The sequence below is a fragment of the Pollicipes pollicipes genome, unplaced genomic scaffold (assembly GCF_011947565.3).
Source record: "Pollicipes pollicipes isolate AB1234 unplaced genomic scaffold, Ppol_2.1 Scaffold_7261;HRSCAF=8764_pilon_pilon_pilon, whole genome shotgun sequence".
NCBI classification, from domain to species: domain Eukaryota; kingdom Metazoa; phylum Arthropoda; class Thecostraca; order Pollicipedomorpha; family Pollicipedidae; genus Pollicipes; species Pollicipes pollicipes.
In genome coordinates, this window is record NW_023597054.1 from 36,894,093 (window position 1) to 36,920,959 (window position 26,867).

The 26,867-nt window shown below is 58.1% G+C and overlaps 1 pseudogene; it reads right to left on the reverse strand.

The window, feature by feature from the left end:
• Window positions 1-1,472: 1,472 nt before the first annotated feature.
• Window positions 1,473-26,676, reverse strand: LOC119111370 (ATP-binding cassette sub-family G member 8-like; annotated as a pseudogene).
• Between the last annotated feature and the right edge of the window lie 191 nt (window positions 26,677-26,867).

Consider the following 26,867-nt stretch of genomic DNA (forward strand, 5'->3'; position numbering starts at 1 on the left):
GGCGTTGAGGCCCGTGAAGACAGACGATAGCCGTCCCCGATGCCTGTTGGGGCGCGTTGCCGGCACCAGGTGCTGCGGCGCGGGGCCGCCTGGGACGAGCAGTGATCCTGCGGCCGCGGCCGTGTCTCGCCTGTGGCTCCGGCGCGCCGGCGGCGAGCGTAGCCGCCCGCTGCCGCACCGACCGACGTGATTCCGCCCCGTGCCGCGACTGTGATCCGCGCCGCGTATCGTGGCCGCCGGACCGGCGCCGCACCGCTTGCTGTATCTGCGGGCCGCGGGCCGCGAGCGGCCAGTAGCCCTAGGCCCGCGCCGCACTGACCGCCGCCGCCGCCGCCGCCGCCGGCCGCGGGGCGCGAGTGTCCGTGCCGGCGGCGGCGGCCGCGCGGCACCGCATTCGCCGGTGGAGCACGAGTTTTCGAGCGCGACTGAGTGGCAGCTCGTATCTGTGTTAAAGTTGTTAGATTAAGTTGTCAGTGCATCAATAAATTCGTCCTAGTTTTGTCAGCCGCTTATTTTGCTGCGCGCTGGGATACGGTGCCAGGCGCGGTGTCCTGGTTCTCGCGTATTTATTACGATTTGGTGCCTGTCGCTTATTACAACTGCGCTTGGATGGAATAGGCTAGAGCTTGTGGCGATAACTCGCACCGCGCATGTCCAGCGCCTGAGCTTTGTGCCTTATTGGGTTTGTTCCGTTCTTAATTTGTCACAAGTTTACGTTTAAAAATGCTCCAAATGCACGAGCTGTGATTTGCACCGTTTGGCGTCTCGGTTCACAGGGAACATAAACGGCTGTGTTCTGTCACACCTGTGATCTGAGATGTCCGCGGTCGTCATTTATTTCTATGGGAGTTTATTTCACGGCGCGATCTACGCCGCGCGCTGCGCTGTGCCCGAGCCTGAGCATTACCCGGCAGTGACGAGTGCCGCCGGTCGTCTTAAAAGCCGCGACGGAGCGTCTGTTATTCCGAACATTGGCTACGCTGTCGTCCGCTCGCATACACGACATTGCCGCGCGGTGTTCGCCGTCTTCGTTAGTCACAATATCAGAGCAACTACGTAAAACAACGTAAGTACAAAAATACACATCTGACGTACGCACGTTGTGGCTCTGAACGGCGCGGCTCGTGGCTGCGCTCGTGGCGTCCTCGGTTCCCAGCAGTTCGACGCACAGTACATGGCCGGGCTCCGCTTAACGTGGCCCGTCGCCGTCTCCTTTGGAGAGCCCCAGCCGTTGCCAGCCGTCTCCCCGTTGCAGCTGAGCACGTTCCGGTGGCTGGACACCGCTGCGACCTCCCTGGTAACTGAGTTGGCGATCCCCGGCGTCCGCCTCGCAAACCGCGCTGCTTCGCTCCACCAGCCGCGCGGTCATTTGGCTTGACGTGGTCCGCCCGCTAGCACGACGGCACAACGTGCGATGCCGAAGCCCTGCGGGCGCCGCAGTGTCCCGGCGGCCACACGGCCCCCCGGCTGGCCTACGAGTGCTTGCTGACGCGTCCGCGCGACTTCTTCTGCCGCTGCCGGCAGAGGAGCGCGGCGCCGGTGGCGGCCAGCAGGCCGAGCAGCGCGGTGGCGGCGGCGGCGATCAGCGGCGCCAGCGGCTCACCGGCGCGCCGCACGTCCAGGAAGCCGAGCGCCTGACGCCCGGTCAGCACGCCGCAGTCCACCTGCACGATGATGGTGTTGTCCTGCGGCACGATCGGGTTGCGGGTCGCAGCGGAAACTGCGCACCGGCGCCAGCTCGTCCCAGACGAGCCGCTGGTAGATCCAGGCGGGCGCCGAGAGCCAGCGCAGCCAGTGCGCGTCCAGATGGAGAGGTCCTGAGGGTGGGCCGCCCAGCCGGCGGCCAGCAGCAGCGGCAGCAGCGCCGCCGTCAGCCAGCCGGCCGACAGGTGGCGTGACGAGCTGACGTAGCCGGCCGCCACCGCCAGCAGCCGCGTGCACAGCAGGTACGCCAGCATGTAGCCTGCCGATGGACCGGGACGGCTGTCAGCGAGAGCATGAGACGGCCGTCAGCGGGAGCGCCGGGAGGCCGTCAGCGGGAGCATGGGACAACCGTCAGCGGGAGCATGGGACGGCCGTCAGCGGAAGCATGGAACGACCGTCAGCGAGAGCATGGAACGACCGTCAGCGAGAGCGCCGGGAGGCCGTCAGTGGGGGTGCCAAGAAGCCGCCAGTATGCCAAGAGGCCGCGTGGGACGGCCGGGAGGTCGTCAGCGGGAGCATGGATCGACCGTCAGCGGGAGCACGGAACGACCGTCAGCGGGAGCGCCGGGAGGCCGTCAGCGGAGGCGCCGGGAGGCCGTCAGCGGGAGCATGGGACGACCGTCGGCAGGAGCGCCGAGAGGCCGTTAGCGGGAGCGCCGGGAGGCCGTCAGCGGGGGCGCCGGGAAGCCGTCAGCGGGAGCATGGGACGACCGTCAGCGGGAGCGCCGAGAGGCCGTCAGCGGAGGCGCCGGGAAGCCGCCAGCGGGAGCATGGGACGACCGTCAGCGGGAGCGCTGGGAGGCCGTCAGCGGGGGCGCCGGGAAGCCGTCAGCGGGAGCATGGGACGACCGTCGGCAGGAGCGCCGAGAGGCCGTTAGCGGGAGCGCCGGGAGGCCGTCAGCGGAGGCGCCGGGAGGCCGTCAGCGGGAGCATGGGACGACCGTCGGCGGGAGCGCCGAGAGGCCGTCAGCGGAGGCGCCGGGAGGCCGTCAGCGGGAGCATGGGACGACCGTCAGCGGGAGCGCCGAGAGACCGTTAGCGGGAGCGCCGGGAGGCCGTCAGCGGAGGCGCCGGGAGGCCGTCAGCGGGAGCATGGGACGACCGTCAGCGGGAGCGCCGAGAGGCCGTTAGCGGGAGCGCCGGGAGGCCGTCAGCGGAGGCGCCGGGAGGCCGTCAGCGGGAGCATGGGACGACCGTCAGCGGGAGCGCCGAGAGGCCGTTAGCGGGGGTGCCGGGAGGCCGTTAGCGGGGGCGCCGGGCGGCCGACGGCGCAGATATCGACCATCGTTACTACCGCGCGTCCTGCGCCTGGACAAGTCCGTGACTGGCGCTGCTGGAGGTGCTCTGACGTATACAATGTGTGCTGTGTGCTGACGAGTGGCTATTTTGAGCTAGTTTGCTATTCTGAGCTATGTTGATGGGCGCCGTCGTTTGATGCGTAGGAAGATTATAACATACACTCCCCCACACACCAAAGTATCTTTGCTCAAATTCAATCGCGCCGGAGGCAGTTGGTCACATAGCATGTAAACTCACCCATGTAGAGATAGAACGAGGTGTCTGTGTCGTTTGGGTGCGTGCCGGCCATTTTGTAAGCCGGCACGATGAGCAGCAGGCACTGGAGCGCCGAGCCAGGCAGGCTGTAGAACAGCTGCAGGAGAGGAGAGAGGTCAGACGTCCGCCGGCTCGTCACGGCACCCGTTATGGGAACCATGATATGCCTGGACCATAATACGACCGCATTAATCCCAACTTTCTCATATCTTGCCAAGACAGGTCACGCTCAATCCCCGGTCCGGCCACGCTCAGCGGCCCGGTCAGTCCATCCTAGCGTCCGTCGAGACATTGCTTCGACCGCGTGACTGTTCACCAGCAGTGCTGTGGTGACAAGCGGCTGGCTGAGCCGCCCGCGCACTCCATGAACACCAGCTCCTCCTCCTCCTGTCCTGCCCGGGCCGCGCTAGCGCTGACGCCGTGCTGATAATGACCATCAGGCCTCTGCCATGCCCCGTTGATGATGACATCGTCGAGAGATAGCTGGCCGGTTGGTTGTTGGGCTGCCACCGTTACCTTGCTGACGATGAGACAGAGCCGGGAGTAGAGCCGGTCGCCAACGTCCCTGCTGACGGCGTCCTTCTCCTGCCACACTTCGCTGATGCTGAGCAGCAGCAGCGGCCACAGGGCCAGCGACATCATCGTGTAGTGGAAGCCCAGGCGGTCTGGGATGTTCTCCTGTCAGGAGGAGCGGGGTCGGACTTCAGTGCCACTCTATTGCGCCGATTAGTCCTGATGCGGAAATAGCGCTGGAAGCTAAGGCTCGGTTCGGCATTTTTTTTATCATCCACGCAAGCAATGGGAGGTCGCATGGTTGAACACGGCGACAGCGGCGCGGCGAGTATGCGCATGTGGCACGTTCCTTGCATACACTGACCTGGTCTTTGTTGTCACCGCGGAGATCGTAGAACGTTGCGCCTACGATGACGGACATGAGGCAGGCGAGAGTCATGGAGGTGGCCCAGCTGATCAGATTGTACGGGAACGTGTAGACCATCGCCCGTCTGAAATGGGGGGTCACAAATCAACACCAGGAGGCGACAGTGGTTCGCAAAATTGTCCCGATAGTGCAGCTGATTGGAGCCCCTGCCTTTCCGCTCTGCCCACCGTGGCGGGATGGGTTTGGGTCGCTTTAGATACTCGCTATCTGCCCTTGACTGGGATGGCTTGCGGCCGGGGGCAACGGCCGCGTTGTAGGCCAGGTGACGTCAGAGAGAAGACGCACCGCGCCGAGAATCGCGGCGTGTGGGGCTTCTGTCATCAAGCACTGCCGTTCTGCCTTTAGTCTGCAATTTTACGATCAGATGATGGGGGCCCGGGCTCACGCTAAGCAGTGCTTGCTGCGTGAGTGCTGATCCCAGAAATCCATCCCTTCGAAAGGCTTGGACGGAAACATTGAAAAAGGTGTGCGGTCAAAGGCTATTGGGTAGTCCGGCATTCTTCGCTGCGCTTCGTTAAGCTTCCGTTCGTCGTGTGCCACCGGGCAAGAGAAACTCGGTGTTTGGCTGTTGTATACAGTTTACGTAGGCATAAGTCAACTGCGGCCTAAGTCCAGCTTAGAGATGCTTGAATATCCACGAGCTACTTGCATATAAATGTACTTGAATGTTTTAGAAGTACCTGCATGTCTTAGAATTACTTGAACATCTGGTAACTATTAGGATATCTAGCTGCATTCTGATTGGGAGCAAATAATCATCAAATTATCAAGGTCGACGCCCAATTTCAAGTCGAGTCATTTTGCGCACAATGCACTGTCACCTTCGATAGCACAAGTAAAGGAAAGCTGGCATTTCCAGCCGAAACAGACAGATGTCCGAACGTGCCTGGAGACAAGCAGCTGTAACAAACCGTCCACCCAGACCGAAGGCCATTCTCACATCCAGAGGGCGAGAATCTGCACACAGCAGTTGGCGCGCCGTATTTTTGGCGGGAGCAGGCCGGGCGGGCCAGGGTCTGGCAGCGGCTCCTGGCGCCGCTGGAACGTCTTGGCCAGCTCCGTCACTCGCTGGGAAGACTCGAGCGTCGCCTCAGGCGACAGGTCGTCCAGGGTCACCAGGTCCACTGGTGACACGAGCAACCGACATGGCATAGTTATGGGGCAAGCAGAACACGTGCGAGACACCGACAATGCGTCGCCTATTGTCAATGCTTACAGGATCAAGGTTTATCATCACTTAAGTGTTTCCCGTTAGAACGATGTTTCATTTACGAACTACAAAAGAAGTCTGTTAACGCCTGGAAGTGTCATGATATGGTGTGACATTGACATAATGTTCATCTATGAATATAATTATTTTTTGGCCGAAGTTCACTTACACTTAATGCTTGTAATATCGGCAAGTTTGACAAACTGTTCCAGACCGCTTTCTAGTCAACACATGCTATCATATACGTCGTAGATTGAATGCCGCTTTAGCATTCTTGTGCAGTGGCGTAACCAAGGGAATTGGAGCTTTTAGGGCCATCCCTCCCGGAAGTGGCCAGGCCGCTAGGGCAGAAGGCCGCCATATTCTCAGGCAGTTTAAAACACCTGAAAGCTGTCCAAAATACACAACCAAAAATGGCTCCCGAGGCGTCAAAATGAGATTTCTAATACAAAAAAGTCTCGGAAAACAGGGCCCCAAAGCGATGAAGAGAGGGCCATCTGGCGGTAAGGGCCCCTATTACCCGATTTGGCAACCTCTTGGGCTACTTCTTGGCTGTGCAACTGGCCGTGTGTGCCTCAAGAACTCTTTCTCTCCTTCTCTCCCTCTCTCCTTCTCTCTCCCTCTCTCTTCTCTACTCACAATAGTAGTCGGATGGATTCTTGTAAGCCGGGCACGGGTAGTCGATGAAGGCGAAGTAGGGCAGCATCTCGCGTCGCTTGCCGCTGTAGATGACGCGCCGGCCCGAGATCAGCATCACCTTGGTCAGCATGGTGAATATTTCGTAGGTGGGCGGCTGCAGCGTCAGCAGCACGATGCGGCCGCGCGCCGACCACTGGCGCAGGTACTCCACCAGGAAAAACGTGTCGAAGATGTCCATCTCGCGCGTCGGCTGGTCGAGCAGCACGATGTCCGTGTCAAGGCAGAGGTGGCAGGCCACATTGAGTCGCCGTTTCTCCGACACGGTCAGGTCCTTGACGCTGGTGTGCTTCACCTGGCCCAGGCCCAGGTCCTCGATCAGCGCGTTAATCTGCGGCGAGGCGGAGGCGGGTGAGGTGCGTGTTGCGGGACAGCCGCTGCTGACTGCGGTGCGACGTGATAACGTGAAAGCAGCGCGGCTTTGCTGGCGAATTCGCTGTGCATAGCATGCGTTGCGCAGTGTTTTCTTTAAAACGTATTGCACCTGTCTGTAAAGAAAAGTCGGGCTAAACGCGACGCTGCAGGCAATCTGACATGTCATAACCTGCCAGCAGTGCAAGCTGCGAGACGTCTTCGCCTCCTGCCCCACAGAACCCGGCGTCCTCCGCCCGTCACCGCCTTCCCACCGGCGCCTCGTCTCACCTTCTGTTTGACGTTGAAGCCTCTGGCCACGTGGCCGGGCTCCTGCAGGAAGGCATGGAAGAGCATGGTCTGGCGGACGGACATGTTGGGGCTGAAGTTGCACTCCTGCTGCACATAGGCGACGCGGCGAGCCAGCCGCGCAGGCTCCACCTGACATCCGTTCACAACCAGGTCACCGCTGACCCTCATACTCCAGCGGCTGCCGCAGTCGGCCAGCGCGTCCAGGATCGCCGTGCCTTCGCGCTCTGGGAAGAGAAAGAGGGAGGAAACCGCGGTCAAGAACGGGGCGGGATAAAGGGTATCGACGATCAGGCTGACAATAAAAAAGAAAACAGCAGTGCGAAGGTGAATCCGGTTATCCATCTGCATGAGGATGTCGGAGCAAAGTAATCCTCTATTACTACACCTTTGTAATATTACTACACCCTAGAAATAATATTACTACATACCACACACACGCGCACACGCACGCGCAAACGCACAAACACACGCACACGCACACAAACACGCACACAAATACACCCACACGCGCGCAAACGCACACTCACTCACGCACGCTCGCATGCACGCACGCACGACATTCTACAGCTCACTGCTAACCGGGCCAACACCAGCCTCGACCTGGGACGGTGAGCGGCGGTGCTCAGCTGGTTCAGTCTCACCTGCCGTCGTCATTACGCCCACCAGGTCACCACCGCGCGCCTCGAACGTGGCGCCCTCCACCAGCCGGCGCCAGGCGCCGTCCACGCGCCGCTCGCAGTGCAGGTCGCGCACCTGCAGGTGCGGGTGCTTCGTGTCCATCGCCTGGTCCTTTGGGAACAGCTTGTCGTTAAGCATGGGGGGCTCCTTGCCGTAGCCGGCGCCGTCGTGGCGGCGCGAGAAGCCGGCATTGCCGAGCGCGCCGGGGCCGCGCGACAGCCGCGAGCCGAGCGAGGCGTGGGAGCCGGCGCGGCTGCGCTGGCTCGGCGGCCGCCGCCGCTCCAGCTGCTGCACGTACACGCTCTGGCCGGCCAGCTCCGATTGCAACGTCCGGCGAGCGCACGCCGCGCGCGTACACCGCCTCGGCCGACAGCAGGTTCGCCTCGCTGCTCGAGCGGTTGCGCCGGCCGCGGAACACCGAATCGCCGAAGGCGCGCGCGGCCGGCGGCGCGCCGGCGCCGCGCAGGTCCGGGTTAGACTTGGCGCGGCGGTAGCGGTCCCGCGCGCCGGCCGCGCCATCCTCACTCGAGTCGTAGCCCGAGCTGCCGTCGGGCCGCGTGGGCGGGAAGACGCGCGGCAGGCCGTACTTGAGGTACGTGTACATGTTGGTGCCCAGCTCCGACTTGGGGCCGTACTTTGGGGTGCTGCAGGATCGAGTGCACGGTTGTCTCGCGCAGCTGAAAGTTGCCGTACGGCAGCGGTGACTTGTCGCTGCTACCCAGCGCTGAGTCGGTGTGAACTCGGAGTTCAGATTCTGCCGGTAGATGGACCACGCGTGCAGCTCGTCCGAGGTGGGACGCAGGTTGCGGCTCGAGCCGCTCTGGCTGGGGGCGGCGGAGTACTTCCTGCGCATGGCGCCGAGCTCCCAGGCCTCGGGCCCGTCCGGCCTGGGAAGCACACCAGAGCAGAACGTAAGTGGAGCACGTACGAGACAGGACGGCTGGCCGCTGAGCGGCGCGCGGGCGCCTGGCACGCAGCTGTCGAACTGCTCATACAGCTGTCACTCGGCAGGTTTGAATGGAGGCTGTCATCCCGGACATTTGGATGGAAAAGACTGCCTGGGATATTTGACTGGAGACTGCTGCTTGTAAAATTTACTGGAGATTGCTGCTCGGGATATTTGACTGGAGACTGCTGCTTGTAAAATTTAACTGGAGATTGCTGCTCGGGATATTTGACTGGAGACTGCTGCTTGTAAAATTTGACTGGGGACTGCTGCTCGGGATATTTGACTGGGGACTGCCGCTCAAGACTTTGACCGGAGGCTGTCTCTGGTCTGGGTCCGGTCCCGTGGCTAGACAAGTGATGGTGCACAATGTATGGTGTCCCGTGATCCATGTGTGCCCGTCCATCTGTCTAACCAACGATTGCTTCTACGCTTGTGCATGGCGAGACAAGGGCCACCGCAACCGAGAACAATGCTAAACATTCCTCTAGAGCAACATGCGAACCGATAGCACGTATCTTCCAGTCGAAATAAGAAACCCGTCAGTTTCAAGCCCTTTTAACTGGCAGTGAACACTCAGAAAGTGCACTAGACCGTTAAAACCATGTTAATCGCGTCCATACGAAAGGCGAAGTGCTCTATACCGGTACCGCTAACTGGCCTCATTCAGAGAGACAACGAGACCTTGCTATTATCCCACCGGGAAGCGAGCGACAATTGCTAATGATCCCGGCCATAGACCAGGCGTTATTGTGGACCGGACGCATAAACGACCTCTATTGTCCGCTGATGATAACCGGCGTCTACATCGGCAGGCTTGGAGCATGACCTGGCCGAGCTGAGGCGCTCCAGAAAAAACCTCTACGTGTGAAATTTTAAAGCTCTCTCTCGCGTACGTGCTTCTGACCCCAAGAGTGAAGATGCCTTGTCTGTCAGTCTAACCAGCGGGCGGTATAATTGTCCTATGCTCTGCCTACAGGACACTTCAGCCAGCCCCTTGCATCCTCTGCCACGAGGTAATAAAGAACAATTATAGCTCCTTGCACGATTTCATTGCCACTGCCTCTCTCTCTCTCTCTGGGATTGCATCGTTAGCAAGGGGTCGCAGGTCGAATTTCCGGCGGAATGGAACGTGCCGCGGGTGTGCCAACACTTTTGAGGTCATGGAGGGCAGCAGTCCCATGTCAAGCTTCCGGTCTGATGCACGGTCACACAAAGGGTTTTCCCACTTGGCACGACTACCCCACTGCCGCAGTCGCAAGCGTAAGCCAAGCCAGTGAGCACGACGTTAGAATCCGACCTGTCGACACCAGAGCTTATCGACCTCGAAGAGGCCAAACCGCCAGTCAGGCATCCATACACGACAGGGCTGTAAGGACAGCATGCATTCTGCATCAACCTTGCCCCTCTGACACCATAACGGACCCTTCCCTGCACCTGACCCGGCAACGTCACGTGACCGGTCCGGCCGGTCCAGCGTCAGGTCACGTGAAGCTGCCGGCGCGTCCGCCGCCGTGCGGCTTGACTGGTCACGTGATAAAGTGCCCACCGGAAGCCGGGCCGGACAGGAATGCTGCTGCGAATCAGGCCAGCCGCGTGGTGGCACGATTGGGATGATACCAACGGGAAGTACCGGTCTGCTCGCCACCTCTGATGTCCGAGTTACGCTCGCAGACACGCGGCGCGGCCGGCAGTGGAGCCGTGCGGTGGGGTGGGGTGGGGTGGAGAACGTGTGACTCGGCCGCGATATCACTCGCGCGCTGTGAATCGGGACTCGAGACGGTCTGGTCCGGTCAGAATGGTGTTGATCACCCGTCAGCACGCACTACTGATAAGGGTTATTAGACACGCGTACAACATGGGATAATGGAACATCGACGGCTAGCAGCCAGCCACGTGTCACCTGCTTTGGACGCTTGCAACATGAGAAAATGATATGTGAGTTTGTAGCCCGGCAGCGCCCATGTAATTCACAGATACGTGCTCGTGCTTCAAGCGCACCACTATGCGCCACTCAACCTGTTATCATAAGTTGCAAGGTCGCACAAGTGAGCGCTGCAGCAGGAAATGTGCCATGCTGACACGTATTTCACCTGCGTGGGCGTGCAGAGCCGTCAGCCATACCGAGGAGCACAGGCCAACTGCCTATAACGACCTGTGACGACACGCTCTCCGCCTGGCCAGCCCTGCCGTCCCGGCCCCTGCCCGGCTCCAGCCGGCCCGCGCCCTCGACTGCCGAGAGCGCCGGGCCACCGGAGCCGGAGGCGGAGCCGGAGCCGGAGCCGGCTCCCGAGATGAGCGATCGGAGGCACTGTGCCACCGGTGCGCTCCGTTAGAGCGGGCGGCTGGGAAACAGCCTGCGGTCGGCCCGCTGTCCGGCCGCTACCGGCCGCTGCCCAGCCTCTGCCCGCCGCCTGCTGCCCAGCCTCTGCCCGCCGCCTGCCGGCCAGCCGCCGACAGACGATCCACCGTCCGCCGGCCCGACAGTGGCCCGTTTGTGACAGACGTGGAGAGCTCCGGCTCTGACGGCGTGCGTGCTCGGCTGTGTTTGGTGACGGGCGGGCCGCGGCGCCGGGCCTCTCGACGGGCTCAGCTCACCGCGCCTCAGTCCATAGCCGGCTCCATCCTGCAGTTTGTGAAGTGTGGAGCGATGCCTAATTTGTTATCGGCCTGGATAAATGCACCGTGGCGGTTTCATGCCGCGGACCGGGACCGGAAGACGTGCGATAGTGAGTCCAGGCACGGGACCCTAGATCTGTACCTTGCGTGCCGATGAACGGCATACCACTTTCAAAATCATAACAGTTTTTGTTTGAAGTTTCATTTACTTCACTAACTAGCTGCTCCGGCATCTGGAATGTTTTGATAATTGGTGTGACTTTCACTGACGAATCCTAGATAGAAGACCCAGATAAGGCAACGGAAGCCGAAAGACATGTGTTCAGACGAGAGTCTCGTGCACCGTGCCCTGCGTACCACAGCTAACTTTTACCTGTCCCACACGATGACTGCTTTTGGCAGGCACCTGCAGAAAACGTGTGACCACGTGATGTATGTTTAAAGTAACCCAGCAGAACTGTGCTACTTCAACGGTACGGCGACCCACCAGCAGAATACTGAATAACGTGCGACAGAAAAAAACAGAATAACGTGAACTGCACACAGCGGCATACACTGACGCGCAGGACGAGGCGAGCTGACGCAACTTTGTGAAAACTTAAGATAGCGCTTTACCCAAAAGAGACGAGTCGAGGACAGTTCAGCACCAGAGTCCATTCCTTCTGTCGGCCCCCCCCCCCGTAAATTACTATCGTATTTCACCGCGCACGTTTTCTTGCAGAGGTGAACACAGGACCCAATCAGTAAGTACTCAACATACGTAGGTGTCCTGGTGAGTTGTTATATTTCATAGGACAAATTGACGAATTTATGTTATTTCAGAATTGCTGAGGCCCACAGAAAATTCGTCTTCTGCCCGTTCAATGATTTCTTCTTGCGTAGCAGTGTCATAAGGTCTTATTGGCCTGATGTAAGCCTCAACAGTTCGAATGCACTTCGACCTTTATTGATCTTTTAAGCAGGAACAACTGAAAAATATCTGCGATGTAAACCACATTCAGCATACTTCCACATTCTCCCAATTAGTAGACAACAGCCCTGTAAGCAGTACCACAATCTTTTCAGCGTTTCAAGCCGAACGGCAAAGAAATGCGTTCGACTTCTTAGCTCTTAATGTCACCGAGTGAATCAGCTACTCGCCACACGGCGGGGATCAAACTTAGCCATCAAGGACGCTTGCTTTGTTTGTTTCAGTACAGTCTATCTCTATTGCTGGACCTGGGGCTCCCGCATCGGGTTGGGGTGCTGAGCACACCTGATAACACCTAACTACCCGGCCGGTCCACCACTCCAGTGGAATCCAAGCATGTTAACATACCAATATTTCGTCCTTCTAATAGCTCAGGTGGTTAGAGCGACTGTCTTCTGATCCACCGACCCACGGCGAGGCAGGTTCAAGTCGCTTAAGGCGCTCGCTATTTGACCTTAACAGGCATGGCCTGCGGCCAGCGGCAGCGACCGCATTAACACCCGCCCGGGTGGGGGTCGGCGCGGTATGGCGCGGCATAGCCGCGCCATACTTTGCATAGCTGTAGACAATTGAATAGCAGATCGTTTGGCATCAAACCTTTAAATGTACCTTGTAAGGTCGCTCATCTATGGCAGGTCAAAGTCAGGCCGTGATTTCAGCAAAGGCATTTTCTGAGGAATCCTTCAATCGGATCCAACAACGGAGTGTTAGACGAGGCCATACATATCTGGGATGCTTTTTTAGGCAAGACAACAGTTGAATGAACAAATTACGCTGACCTAAGGTCAGATATGGAGGTCACACCAAGGTCAAAACCAGCCTATTTTATTACTCTAGGGTTTGCTATATGGGATAGTTTCTGGTGCTCATTTCGAGTTTATTGATAACAGGGACCGCATTATAGATCTTCCATGGACTTCTTAGAGGTCAGAATAGGTCATTGACCTAAAATGACCTAGGTCAACATGTTGTTTTAGGAGCATACTGCCTAGCGTTATCTTTGTCGCTTAGTCAAATGCAAAACTCAAAGCAATCTTGCATGATTTTTGTCACCTTGACCCTCAAAAGGTCAAACAAGGTCACTTATCTTGAATGAGAATGTGACCTCTTGCTTAGAAACGGTTATCTAGGTTCTGTGGCACTTTTGAGACCAACCTGGAACTTGACCTTGTTTGACCTTTTTGACCCGGAAATGATGACCTAGGAGCCTGAAACTTTGACCTAAGTGAGTTCACGTACAGGTCAACACATCCTGTAAATTGGGTGTTTCTAGATTTCTTAGTTCCCGAGATCTCAGCGGGGTGTCAAATTGGCCCCCCACCCGAGCGAAGGGTATCTAGCCGGCCACCCGGGCGCTTGTTAAGGATCAAGCGACGTCAGAGAGTAGGGCGGACCGTGCCAAGTATCGCGGCACACAACTCACCACACAATTCTACTGTTGATCTGGAATAGCGCGATCAGATGGTGGGGGATAGGACTGGCACAACAAGCACTGCTTGGTGAACTCTGATCTCACAAAATGTCTAGATTGCAATAAGGAATATCGTTTTGCTTCTAGTTTCGTGATGAAATAATAGGCTAGGAGTACCTATCTTGAATGTTGAAATGCAGTTTCGCAAGATATGATCTGTGCTTCTGACGGATGAAAAAACAGTACAAACATGTGATATTCAACCAGTAGGACACTCAATCAATGTATTTCGGTGATCCTTGTGGAAAATTATTCTGACTTGGATAGCTATTGTTGCAAGCACATTATTTGAATCTTACGCTTAGCTTGCTACATTGAACTCAATGAACCGCTCACATAGCAGCCCAGCAACCGCTTGGCTAAACGTCAAAATTACGATATAATATGGCCTGTGAATCGGTATCAAAAAAGTTTTATAACCATCCGCTCCATCTGTGTGGCAGTAACGCCGCATTGTCTGGATTTGTTTGGTCGTAATTGTACGTCATCTTCATCTGTGACATTTGCAATGACCTTCTATCTCTCACCAGGCATGCTACGCCATCAAGAACTCCTCATAAACTTTCCTTTCGGTGTTTTTTCTTACGTTTTTGGCGCGTGGATGTAGACGGAAAGTAAAACCACGAAAAACACCTAAGTCAGCCACGCTACAAGACACATTTCTTGCATGTGTAGGGCTGAAGCAAAGCGATCGAGTTATCCGGAGCGAAGTCGCAGCAAAAAAGAAGCTCGTAACAAAGAAGGCCCCAATCTGAGTGGCACTGGTTTCGCCGACACTACTTTGTAAGTGCAATTTAAAACATGCAAACTTTAGCCTTCTACATCATTCAAGAGGGACAGTATACGCTTTTGGCAACAACACCTTGAATCCAGTCCTATTCCAACTCTGGCGCCATGTGTTTCACTCCACAAATCAAAAATTGGGAACGGAGTAGGCCGCACAGTGCGGATTAGGTTCATACCACCTGTGTCAACCTACACTGCACGCAAAATCAGGCAGGTCTGGGCACATGTCAATGCAGCGCGGACACGTTATGAGATATATCAACAGAACGCTTGAGAACGATGGAGAGTGTGGTTTGTTGTTCAGGCACAAAACCACGGAAAAAACCGCATGGCACGGGAAGTTTCCGATGATGATGAAGTGACTTGCCAGGCAAAAAGCATTCTCTAGTATCGAAAATCGCAACCCCTTGCTCACCACGACGCGGCACCACGTCATGTAAATTACGCCGTAAGTGTACTGCAGGGCGCTGCGTAGATTTAGCCCGAAAGATATGGCGCCATTATCAACGCGTACAGTTGCCATGGCAACATGCCCTTCAGTTTGGTTTCACAGACCGATGTATCAGTCATCCACTGTAACTAATGGCCCAGTCACATACTATGTGGTCACATACATACTAACGGCCTGGTCACATCCACTGTAACTAATAGCCCGGCCACATACTTTAGCCACCTCGTACCTAGATCAGCTTGGCTTGTGCCCACGCGGTGCAGAATTGGACCATTAGAAATCTAAAGCAGCGCTTTCAAGAGGCCTGACTACTTTTTGAGGAGACCCGGAGCAAAAACTCACCTTCCTCGTGGCATGTTTATTGGCGGCGGTAGCAGGACGCCGACCAGAGTCGATAAAACCCGGGCGTAGGGCATCCCAGGCTGATGCACCAGGAGGGGGGGGGGGGGGGGGGGAGGGCGGGTGGAACAGACTTGGGCACGGTACGCGCTTATGCAACATAAGTTATTATCATGATTGTACAATGACATGATTATCATGCATGATGCAATGCGAATACTTATTAGCGACGCTCAGTAGATTAGAAGGAACTGGCCAGCATTCCAGATGCTGAGAAGGTTTGCTTTGGAAGTAGCCTTAGATATCGACTAGGGGCTGGGAGGATGGCCGGCCGCTGCGCACAATTTTCTGTGCCTTCTTATTAAATGAATAAGTTTGTGCATACATGTTTGACTCGCGCTGTAACCACACGCCTTCAGCAACTGAAACGACTGCTGGATCTGGTAGTCTACGGTTAAGCATGCTGATGCTCAGCGCAGGATGTGATTAATCATCACCATTATGACGGAAGCACCGTCATGTGTCAGTCATATCGGGATCATCACGTCTGCCTGCACGATGGAAAGTCTGTTTTGGACCTTTGCCTTTGTATTCGCGAAGTATGTCAATGAGCTTCCTGCACGGCTCGGTTCACGTGGGGCTGTTCCACGGTGAACCATGCGTGTAATGCAACCGACCTGCCCGCTTGTGTCAGTTCATATGGGGCAACTGACATTGGTGACATTGGTTTTGGAAACGTACTTGTCTGGTACGCTTTCTTTTAGTCAAGTGATTCAACTGCCACGAACCCTTAAAGCGGAACAATGAATTGCAGTCGTTTGTGGTGAAGGTCATTTTACGAAGTCCCTGAGTGTGCCGCACGATGCCACGAGCATGTGTGAGCTGCAGCTTCTTGCAGCGTCTGAAGTATTCGGCTCTGAGCAATCAATGCGCTTGATTTATAGACGACCAGTCAGGAAAAGTGAGCCATCCCAATGCAAAATAGACCACGATGTCGTGACGTGCCCAGCGCTTCAGCCCAGCAAGACCTCGCATTTTCTCCGCCTCACTGCGCTTAACAACGCGCGCCGCACCCGTCCGAGCGCCGCCCTTATCGTCGACAACGCGGCATGACGCTCCAATGGGAGGCCCTGCAGCACAGCACAGTCCCGCCGGCGCCAGTGGGGACACGCACTGCGCCATAGCACAGTCCCACCGGCGCCAGTGGGACGCGCACTGCAGCACAGCACAGTCCCGCCGGCGCCAGTGGGACACGCACTGCACCATAGCACAGCCCCGATGGCGCCAGTGGGACACGCACTGCACCACAGCACAGCTCCGCCGGCATCAGTCAGGCACGCACTGCACCACAGCATAGTCCGATAGCGCCAGTCGGGCACGCACTGCACCACAGCACAGCTCCGACAGCTCCAGTCAAGCACGCGCTGACAAGCGTCACCGGCTGTCCGCCCGCTGGCGAGCAGCCGAGTACCGTCAGGTCCTCAGCACGACAGCAGGCGAGCACCGACAGGTCCTCAACAAGACAGCAGCCGAGCACCGACAGGTCCTCAGCAAGGCAGCAGCCGAACATCGACAGGTCTTTGAGTCGTCTCCGGAGCGTCAAACAAGACTGTAGACGCAGACAAAGGCAGAGCAGGCGGCGGCGGCTGAGCGGCGGCGATGGGCGCGGGTCTCCGCGCGCAGCAGCCGCCCTCCACGGTACCGCTCGGCCGGCGGTGCGCGCCACCGCTCCGCCGAGCGGACCTGCCACACGCGCACCGTCTGCTGCCGGTCCCAGCGGACCAGGTGGTCGGGAGCAGCGCCGGGGCGGCCGCCGCCCGCCACTGCCCGGGTCCGGGCCTGTCCCGGCTGGCTAGGGGCTACACCAGCCCCAGCGCCCTCCAGCCGGCGGGACCGCTCCGCGCGGCATGGTCGGCAGTGGGGCACGTAGTGGTGGCGCGAGAGATGAATTAATTTGATGGATATTTTGATTTTTCATCGTCATGATAGTCGAGGGTTGGGCACTGACCCGGCAGACCAGGTGACCGACCGAACCGCAACCGTCACCTGGGCCAACATACCCTATCCTAATTGTTGGTGCAATGTGATGCTAACGTTTATTGACTCATTTAGCCGGTTTGAGAAGGCGACGTTCCACTTTACAGCCGACGCTGATGGATCTGCGGTAGTTGGATGGTGAATTCAACCCCAGTCGCTCCCTAACACCACACACCATCAGGCCATTTTCTCGGCCCACGCGTCCCGACTGCGGCCAGCTGTGCGTGGGCCTCTCCCGGTGCTGCCACCCCAGACCGCCCGCCGACCCGCAACCGTCAGCAAAGGGCGGTGATGACTGTCCGGCGCCGGTGCCGCCCTGCGAGCGTCAGGCGGGTCCCGCCGCGGGGCGTCACCCTCCACTGCAGGGTCGGCCGGCGCCGAGGGCCGCCGGCCGCCGGCCGCGCGCGCCGCACCCTGGCGGCGCGCCGCAGGCCGGTCACGAGCGGCGTCGCCGGGCCGCTGCGCCGCGGACGCCTCCAACTGCGGAGCTGACTGTGAGTCACGGACTACGGTCACCGTCGCCGGCGGATGCAGCGCTTGTGGATTCGGGACGGCTGCGGCAGGTACTATAACCATGGCCATAGTTAAACGCAAAGGTGTAATATCATAAGCATATTTCATAGTCAGCCTCTAAAACCGAAAATAGCAACATTGCAAAGAACGGGGACAGGCCCGTGCTCTTGATCATACAAATACAGTATCCTCATTAGGCGACTAAGACAAGGGAGTGGCGCCCGGTGCCCGTTCAAGGCCGTTGTGGAGCATCAGACGCCAATACAGGTGGAAAGCATGGGCTATCTGAGAGAAGAGATGGCTGCGGGGCGCGGTTTGATGGGGCACCGGGCTCTGCTTGGTGTAGAGATGCTGGGAGGCAACACCAGCCAGTTCCCATTGTTTGTGTGAACCTGGACAGCAGCACTGGATCGGCCCCAGTGTTCGTGTGGGCCTGGACGGCAACACCGGCTCGGCTTCAGTGTTTGTGTGGGCCTGACCGCCTGGGCATCAACAAGCTGCTGATGCACGCCGATCAGCTGATGTCAGCTGATGAAAACACCAAAACGCCAATTTACATTTTAAAAGTAAAATGCCAATGCATCAGAAAACTGAAACACATCTCAGTATGGAGGCGAGAGAGTCCCGATTGACGCGTAGGACGACGCAGAAGTCCGCTTATGCATGCAAACATCATGAGTATTTGACAGAGGAAATCATCGTAGTAATTCTATGGGCGCCAGATGGAAAAGGTAGCCGAAACCTGAACGAATGTCATGACAGCTGTCATTGTCCGGGTCTTTTTGTCCAGTCCTCCGCCCGTGACGTCACGCCTGGTGTCATCCTTTCCAGTCTCCCAGTGACGCGGTCATGTGTCGCCGCGTGATTGCTCCATGGTTTGCCCACGCCCTACAGTGACCCTCAGAATGCCCCTCAGATGCCACCCTACGGTCCCAAATTTTCTCAACGCCCCCTGTGACACCTGACTGGTCTTTCGGGACCACCCACGAAGAACAACACGAATAGTCCTCCGTATCTGAATTGCCAGCGGCCGGTCGAACACGCCTCCTCTTTGTGAGCGTCGCGCTGCAACAGCAATACATGTAGCGACCCCATGCATTGACACAGCACTTTCAGGCGGTCATTCAATCCAGGCTGCAGCAGTGCCCTTACGCGGACGCGTAGCCAGCCGATCTTGATAACAGCGCATCCGCGCTACCTGAGGGCGCAGGTCACGTCCGGCCGGCCACTAAGCGAGCAGCAGCGTCACCGAGCGGCAGCTCCGCCTGAGCCCACGGGGCTGCCGGCGGGCGGCCAGGCCGGATATCGGCAGTCCCGTTACGGCGGCGCGCCGGGCCCTCGCCGCCTCTCGCCGCCGCCGCGCCAGTTCAGCGGAGGTTGACCCGGCCGGCACGCCGCCGCCACCGCGCCGGCCGGGGAAACGACACTCCGGCGCGCGCCGGGCGCGGCTGACGCGCCGCGCACGCCGCCCGGCCGGGCGCGATTTCCCGCGCGCCAGCCGTGGAGACGCTCGTGAGGGGCTCCTCTGCGCCTGGCGGGCGAGCTCCGTCGACCGCGGAGACCTGCACTCAGCGGCGCTGACAGCGCGCGTGGCGACCCTGCTCGTCGCGCGAGGGCGGGGCCGGCGGAGGGTGCGAGGGCCGGTCCAGGCCGGGCGCGAGAGAGGTCGCCAACCCCGGGGTCGCCGGACAGGCGTCGGAACGGTGCTGACCAGTTAGCAGCGCCGGTGGGCCGGTGGGGCTGGTCTGTGGTCACTGGGGCGGTGGCCGGAGGTCCGGCGCACCGCGGCGGCCGCCACCCAGCACCAGCTCCGCAGCGACTATGAACGTGATTCAAGAACGGTGACTTTGGTGTTTCGCACCGGAAGCTACAGCCATTGCTCAGCATTTTCAGGTGGAGGCGATGACGTTGAGCGCTGAGGATCTAAAATTACCTTGATTGCTATGGTAATCTTGGACCAACGCAGAAAATAGTGGTTAATTGCTCAACAAAAAATTGCAGACTTTTTATGCAAGATGGGTTCATGTCCATATCCTGCAGAAATATAATGCGAAATTCGAGACGCTTTTCCTTCCGTGTGAAGATAAAGTCATTAGTGACGTGTCCAGCCCGTGGGCGTTGCATTGGAGCGATCAAAACATGTTCATCCGCGCGCCTCCCAAGGCCGCCAGCTGTTGTTTCGGCCCCGCATTGCCGCCTCCCTGGTCACGTAGCAGCACAACTGCCCACTGCCGCTGCGCCAGCGCTTAAAAGAAATCGATGGCGTGCTGCCCCGTTCGAAAACAACGCTCCTCGAACAATCGGCGGCCGGCTCGCCCGGCCTCCCGTTCAGCATTGGTCGGGCGCGCTCGGCGGCTCGGCCGGCGCCACCGGCAGTCGCGCGCCGCACGCGCCGGCGCCACCTGCCCCCGTCACGCGGACATCGCAAGCAAAAACCTGCCCGCCGCCACCCCGTCCCGTGCGATTGCCTCACGCTCGCGGAACAGTCGCGAATGCCCCAAACAGCGGGGCGCGGCGGGCCGTGGTCCGTCGGTGGGGCGGCGTCCGCCCCCTGACGCGTGCCCCAGATTTCGTCACGCCGTTGACCCGCATCGGGGGCGTTTGCCGCCCTGCCATGGCGCTTCCGTCCACAGCGGCTGGCCGCGCCGCCCGACCAGCCGGCTGCCGTGATGACAATCTGCCGGCCGGAGCCCGGCCGCTGCGTGGAACGGCTACGGTCGACACCGGCCCGGCCGCTGCGTGGGACGGCTACGGTCGACACCGGCCCGGCCGCTGCGTGGGACGACTACGGTCGACATCGGCCCGGCCCGCTGCGTGGGACGGCTACGGTCGACACCGGCCCTGCCTGGGTGGACGCTACGGTCGACACCGGCCCGGCCGCTGCGTGGAACGGCTACGGTCGACACCGGCCCGGCCGCTGCGTGGGACGGCTACGGTCGACACCGGCCCGGCCGCTGCGTGGGACGGCTACGGTCGACACCGGCCCGGCCGCTGCGTGGGACGGCTGCGGTCGACACCGGCCCTGCCTGGGTGGACGCTACGGTCGACACCGGCCCGGTCGCTGCGTGGGACGGCTACGGTCGACACCGGCCCGGCCGCCGCGTGGGACGGCTGCAGCCAACACCGGCCCAGCCGCCGTGATGGCAATCTGCCGACCGGAGCGCGGCCCGCTGCGTGGGACGGCTACGGTCCGCACCAGCACCGGCCCGGCCGCCATGCAGCACGGCGCGGCAGCGGGGCACGCGTGACCGGAGCCGTCGTGCAACACCGATGACCGAGCTGTGAGCAGGCGGCTGCCGATCGCAGCAACGATTCTGGGTCAGCAGGGGATGCTCGTTCGCACGAGTAGCGGTATCTGGGAAGACGGCACGGAAATTGCGCCATTTTCATGACTCGCATCAAGCTCAGAATTTGACCGATGCATGTTGATAAGCAAAGATGTTGTCAAGCGTTTAAATATTTGTAGTTTCAGGAGCGATTTCCTTAAAAACTGGCAAGCTTCGCCACTTTCCGTTTCATGTGTTGTTGATTGCGTATACATTGATGAGTACAAGCGATTGACGCATGGCGGCACCCTACACAAACATCGCAGAGCGACCAAAACACCGCATATGGCCCGGCAGAGCAAGCATGAACTTCTGGCACCGCCATTGCAATAATAAAACTAAGAACGAGCAGAAGGCCCTATCACTGGCTCCATTATGTACGCCTGAAGGAAGCTGCATGAGCTTTTACTAACCACTCGATACGGGTGGCTGATCTTTCGACCCCAATGTGTAGAAGAAACCACGGCGAGGATTTCTCTTCTCTCACAAACTGTGGGTACTTCCGCGTGCTAAGTGCCACCTTCACCGCTCGCAGCGCACATGGTCACAGCCGCCTCACATTTGCTTTCATTCGCAGAGGTCTTGCCACTCGCATGATTTCGCTTTCATTCGTCAAATGTTGCCACCGTCGGCCGCCTTATGGGCCGCCTTGAAGAGCAGATCCAAACGTTTCTGCCGCCGTGGGCTGCCTTGGGGAGCAGATCCAGGCGTTTACGGTCGCCTGCGACGGCACCTTTCACAGTCGGCACGTGATGAAAGTCGATGTCCTGGGAAGACGGGCTGCGTCTGGGCTCGTGCCATCGCGCATTTAGCACGCCAGTAAACCCGCGGGCTCGTTACCTAGTGACCACACCCGGGTTTGTACGTGCCCGGGACGCTGCGCGAGATCCAGAATGCAGCCAGTTTAAACGCAGGACTTCGGTCCCGTACGACACTCAGGCAGGGCTGGAGGCATTAGACCCCTCTCTATATACACTGGTGTCACGATCGGTTATTGTGTCCGCACACTTATAGGATGGTTCTCCGTAATGTTGTGGCATCACTGCAGGAAAGTTTTGCGGCACAACAGCAGGCATTCCTCCCCCTTAAAACCGGTCAGACCTGTTGCATTCAGGGTATTAAGCACCGCAAAAGTTCTGTGCTACTGGGACATCTACTCAATCAAATCCCATTATTCCAAGGTTTATCGAGTAGTTTTAGCCTACTCTATAATGCCTACAATAGTCTACTCTATAAACTATGTGAAGCCATTTCAAATCACACAAATCAATCAAATCATCAAATCCTTCTGTGTCATTGCGACGACAAAGTGCGAGTCTCTGCTTGGAAACTTACTCAAAGTGCATTTCCTAGTTTTATGTGGTTGTTGAGGAAACTTTACCTAGCGATTGTGATCTACTACGTTCCCTTGCGTCATTGTCTTAATGCCTGAAATGAGAACACCGCAGTGACGGAAAAGTGAACCTCAGACGTAAACTGATGTCAATGAATGGCAATATGTAGAATTGGTGAGCACTTGTTCGCTACTTTTCTTAAACCGTTTCAAAACCGATCCAGCGCCACACCTCCCACTACATGCTGCATAATTTAGTTAGGCGTTGAAGAGAAACGTTAAATAAACCTCAAGTATTGTTTCAGTCATCTCAAGGATAAACGCAGGGTTTTATGAAGATGAGATAGATAGCATTTATGTATATATATATATATATATATATATATATATATATATATATATATATACTACACTTTGCAAATAGTATTCAATTTGCATTTGATACGCGTTTAGGGCTGCTTTTGCATCAGCTGTCCATTTCGTTTTCGACCAATACCGATGCATCCCAGCATAATAACAGCTGTGATTATGGTAACGTGGGAGAACCGTTGCCGCGTGGAGGTGGGCGGCCCAGAACAGCGTTTGCTTCCAAAAGATCCTTTCACGTCCAGTTGCATGCGAGTGTTTTTCATTTAAGGTCCCTCTATATCGGCCATTTCATGGCTTATCCAATTTAATGGTCCTTTCACTTGAAGTTTTTATAGAGTCTTCAGACCATGAAGTAGACTGACCACTCAACATTTCAACTAAAGGTTGTTCCAAATCAAATTTTGGAATGACATAACACCATTAATACATAATTTTCCCTTTCATATCTTTTCACTTCCTTGCCACAACATTGCCAGCCTGTCACTTTGCCACTGTATGGTGATAAAACCCATTGACATAGATATCAATAGGTCGGGCTCCGTTACTTGCGCTTCCGTTTAGCCCAAGTCTTCCCATGAGCAGTGGGCAAGGGTAACCCACTTTACCCCGATGTGATGCTTTAAATTCTATTCTAATATAGTGATTTGATTCATATCCATTCGTCAGTCCTGCTGGATATGCTGTTAGCCTGCTTCTCTTTGTCATATTACCTCGCCTAAAAGGTAGACATTTTGTTGTATCACATCATCAATGCGTTTGGACTAGACCTGAGGAAAATGAAAGGACGCACCTCCACTAATTTTAGTTGCTTGCAAGCAGTATGAAGAATAAGTTCCCTTCTGGCAGGATGAGCTCGCCAAATAGTTTTTAACTTGCCACTTCAAAAGTGGCGGATATTTCCCACGTTACCCGTCGGCCGGCCGGCCATTGTCCGCGCCAAGGTACACAGAGAGTCGGCGGGCGCCGGTGACATCATGACGACGGAGGACATGGGTGGACGGTCACAAGACGTGGTGGGAGGAACCGGGGTCATAACTTAGCACGCAGAAGGAAAACGAGGATCAGTGGAGCACCCATCATGGTCCATCGACTGATCAGCGCCATGCGGAAGCCAGTTCTGGATGCGACTTTCTCTGTACCGATGACAACGTGCTTACGTCTGCATGAACTTGGTACTTCTTTAGGAAATAGCGACCGCTTAAATCAGAGGTGACGTAAACTCCGCCAAACCAAGGAGCCACAAATAATGCTTCCAGCAGCCCACGTGGTGAGGACGGTTTTTGCGTGCAAACGAGCGGCAAGAGCGGCGCTTGTTTTTGCCACTGAGCGTTCATTCTTCATGTGCTGGGACGAACAAAGGACGGACGCCCATTTTACAGTTGTGAACTCCGTGACCCGGGAACGTCCGAGTGCGTCGGGATGGCCATCAGAGGGCAGTACGACTTCGTCCTTTGTTCCCGTAATTGTTACTGCGAACCCGTCTGGGACACTCATGAGGGACAAACATGGCCCGCGAGCGCTAATGGTTCGTAATGGCGCACAGGAATCAAGGGTACTTTGAACCCCACCGAGCCAAACCGCAGCCCATCGAATGCTGCCTGCAATGGTTCAAAACGTCCCACACTATATATACCCCGTCCCACCATCACAGAGGCTTGCGATACAGAGGCCAGTTTTCCACGAAATTGGCGCCCTTGTCTGGCCCATCTGGCGTCGGAGTCGCACGACCAAGAGCAGACCGAGCTTGGCCCGAGAGCCACAGCAGGCCGCGGTCACGTTTTCGCCAGACACGACTCGACGGCCGCATCGTGGCTGTGTGGTACCCCGTACAATGTCAGCGACCGAGGAGAAACCGCACGCTGGCCGCGCCGCCGCCGCCTCCTGCGTGCGCAGCCGGCAGCGTCAATTGGCTGCCCTCGGCGCGCCGGTCCGCTGTTTTTCTGTGGGAAATTGGCCTTGGGCAGGCGCGACGTCTGGTCTCCTGTGCGCTCACCGTGGCCACCTCCTCCCTCCCCTGAATGGGAGCGTGGGTGGGGGTGGGGGAGACAGGCAGCGGCCGCGCTCCATCCAAGGCCGTCGGCGGCCAAGTCACGGGCGGAAGAAGGCGAGGCGCTACAAGCACAGGAGTCACGCCCGCAGGAGCCGGGGTATGCCGAGGCCCCGGTCCCCCGGCACAGGAGTCACGCCCGCAGGAGCCGGGGTATGCCGAGGCCCTCAGCTCCCCAGCATGGGAGGACGGCGGCCACGGCCGGGCTGATGAAGGCGAGGCGCTACAAGCACAGGAGTCACGCCCGTAGGAGCCGGGGTATGCCGAGGCCCCGGTCCCCCGGCACAGGAGTCACGCCCGTAGGAGCCGGGGTATGCCGAGGCCCTCAGCTCCCCAGCATGGGAGGACGGCGGCCACGGCCGGGCTGATGAAGGCGAGACGCTACAAGCACAGGAGTCACGCCCGCAAGAGCCGGGGTATGCCGAGGCCCCGGTCCCCAGGCACAGGAGTCACGCCCGTAGGAGCCGGGGTATGCCGAGGCCCTCAGCTCCCCAGCATGGGAGGACGGCGGCCACGGCCGGGCTGATGAAGGCGAGGCGCTACAAGCACAGGAGTCACGCCCGCAGGAGCCGGGGCATGCCGAGGCCCCGGTCCCACGTTACGGGAGCATGGCGGCCACGGCCGGGCGGCACCGACCATCCCAAGAACCGCAGCATGTCAATAGGCGATGCCATTCCACCAGCACAAGAGGTGAGCATCATTTTGCACACAGGACTCCGCCGAAGGTGTGGGCTGCTTGCATGCATGCATTTGCATAAAGTCTATGCTAAGCAGCTTTTTATGAACATCAGATATAAAACAAATTACATGAATGCGACTACGGCCATGGCATGATCAGAAAGTGTGTGCGCATTTCTATTGGACATTCTTTTTCGCACATACCATGCATATTAGGATATGTGCCGAGACATCAACACGCTTGCTCTCCTAAACTTTGTGGTCTGTATGGCCCTATGGCTTCGTCAAAGGTCAAAAGTGGGGGATTCGTCAATATTATTAAGACATGTGCTTAAATACAACCAAACAGTAACTTTTCAAGTCAGGTGAAGTTCTTCACGCTTCAAGGAAGTTCTTCACGCTCACGCTCTTCCCCCCTCCCCGCTCCCGGTGCTGAAGCTTCATGTCATGAACCCCGCGCGGCTAAAGGTTCTGTCCATGAACACATGACTTCGAAACGCTGTCAGATGACAGGGCGCAAAAACCGCAGAAGCTCGTAAGGGGTGGCAGAGGCGACGCCCCCCCCCCTTCCTGGTGAGGGGTGGCAGAGGGGAGACAGCTCTTCCACCATCTCCAGAAATTGTCCACATTGATACCCTGTCGTTGCACATAGAAAACGGGATAAAGCTCCTGTTAGTTCTGCCCACTTCCGCAGAGGATTCGGCGAAGCTGATAACGCAGGACAGCGTCCTGCACCGTCAAGTCAAGTACGACCGCACGATCAGCCTGTTATATGCCTGACGGACTTATGACTGGCAAGCCTGATAGTTTTTCCTACCATCGCAGGCGTGTCGGCTGGTTTTGCATGACAGAGTCGTGCCGCTGACGTCGGTGGTCCATGACTGACCTGGCCTCTCCGCACGGCGTGTTAGGCCGAGCGCCACCAGGGTCAGTGCCCTCTGGCGAGATCACTGCACGGCTGACCACGGCCGCCTCCAGACGGGGACAACACTCGACTGCCCAGCGTACCGTTCACCACGCACCACTGGTACATCTCGAGCCGGTTCCAGCCGAGTGGGTCTGATGCCGGTTCAGGACACCCAGCGCGACCTCCACCGGACCGGTGCGCGCTAATGAATGACGCGGGAGGCTCCAGAGCGGCATCACGGAAGCAGCGAGACTTACCGTCTGTCCCGCATCCTCTACTGCTCCGGTTGTGGCCTGCACGCGGCGCAGCAGCGATCCATGCGGGGCGGTGACTGTCGGCGGGCCTCCCGCTACCCCTGCGCGTCACCGGCACGACCGCCGCCCGGGCCAGCGCCTCAGATCACACGCGCGCCTGTGCCGGCGTCCGCGGGTGGCGGACCCTCTCGGGCCGGCCAGCCGTTCGCCTTATTCGTCGGCTCTTCGCACTGCGGCGCCGACTCCGCCCGCGCTGGTAGAACGGTGGAACCAGGCGGCGGCGCCCGCCGATTGGTCGGCGCCGCCCGGTGGAGCGGTGGCGGCGCGTCGCACGCGGCCGGCGCGGGTCAACCACCGCGCCGGCGGCCAATGGCGG